The sequence below is a fragment of the Silene latifolia genome, chromosome X (assembly GCF_048544455.1).
Source record: "Silene latifolia isolate original U9 population chromosome X, ASM4854445v1, whole genome shotgun sequence".
In the NCBI taxonomy this organism is placed as follows: Eukaryota; Viridiplantae; Streptophyta; class Magnoliopsida; order Caryophyllales; family Caryophyllaceae; genus Silene; species Silene latifolia.
The window spans coordinates 134,481,897-134,483,279 of NC_133537.1; the positions used below are offsets into that span (position 1 = coordinate 134,481,897).

At 36.4% G+C, this 1,383-nt stretch overlaps 1 non-coding gene across 1 annotated transcript; it reads right to left on the minus strand.

Annotated features, from left to right (window-relative positions):
• Window positions 1–957: 957 nt before the first annotated feature.
• Window positions 958–1,089, minus strand: LOC141625767 (small nucleolar RNA snoR74). Its single transcript, XR_012535528.1, has one exon. It is a non-coding gene; the product is annotated as a small nucleolar RNA snoR74 (small nucleolar RNA).
• Window positions 1,090–1,383: the final 294 nt, after the last annotated feature.

The following is a 1,383-nucleotide window of genomic DNA, read 5'->3' on the forward strand; positions in this document are numbered from 1 at the left end:
TAATCGATTTTTGGAAATAGGGATTGAGCAATTTTCGATGGGTGATGCAATTGCTTCGAAAATGTAGTATTCTGTGTATGAATTTGTGCTATAGTTCTCTGGTTTAAGTGATAAAAGATCGTGTAGTTGGGGCCAAATCTTGTGTCTGATTCGTGCTTTGGTGTGGTAAAATTTGAAGGGAAGTTATGGGACAAATGAATTTGTGCAGATAGATTAGTTTGCAAAATAAATGTGCATTCTGAGTGATAAGTCAGAGTTGACTTTAGTGTATCCATGGCTACTTTTGGTGTACCCTAGTTTTGTTATGTACGCGTATCTAGATTACATACTTTTGTGTATAGATAGTCTATTAGTATATAGAATTTTGGTAAAATGTGTATATACGATAGTCAAAAAGTGTACCTACGATAGTCAAATATGTATCTGAGATTTGGTTAAAAAAAAGTGTATCTACATTATTAAAAAGTGTATATAGAATAAAAAGTGTATATAGAATTCGTGAAATTTGTTTTGAATATTAGTGTATGTGATTTATATATTGATGTATCTCATAGCAATTTTGATGTACCTAATAAATAACTTTGTGTATTGTGTTACGATACATTAAAATAGTGGTTAGATACATCAATGATTAATGTAGATACATTAAAATATATGAGAAACTAAAGAAAGGGAGGTGGTATGGTCGTTGTATGTTGACTGGTGTCCGAGCATTGGAGGTTGTTAGGCGTTGACTGCTGATCAGAATTCGCCGGACCTTTACTTTAGTTATTGTATCTGGTGGATATACTGGCGATGAGGGGGCCAATTGTTGATAATAAAACATTAAACAAGTATGTAAAATTGAAATGTAAATACCATTTACTGAACCTAAAATTGTTATTGTATCTGGTGGATATACTGGCGATGAGGGGGCCAATTGTTGATAATAAAACATTAAACAAGCATGTAAAATTGAAATGTAAACATCGTTTACTGAACCTAAAATCCTCGAAAAACTTCGTCGGTTTACCCAATAACAATGAAAGTTAATTTCCCTGAGGTTTACGAGAAACCTATCCGCATAGGGCAATATGCCCCTGCTTCTTTCATCAGGTTTTACACTACGCAACTATAACCAATGAAGTAATGCGACGAGATGATTCGATAAACTAAACCCACTACAAATACCAAGTATACAATGATCCAGCCTACACAACAAACAGTGTCAATAAATCTAAATAAACAAATTATGATTGGGAGTGAGACGTGTGCTGCCGAGTGAGGAAAATTAATGGGGGGAGTGGCGGAGTGGTCGGCGAAGCAGGCGGCTGCAGCTGAGCAAGAGTGCGTGTACGGTGCACCGGCAAGGTGACGCTGCTCCGGCAAGGTGGCTGACGACGG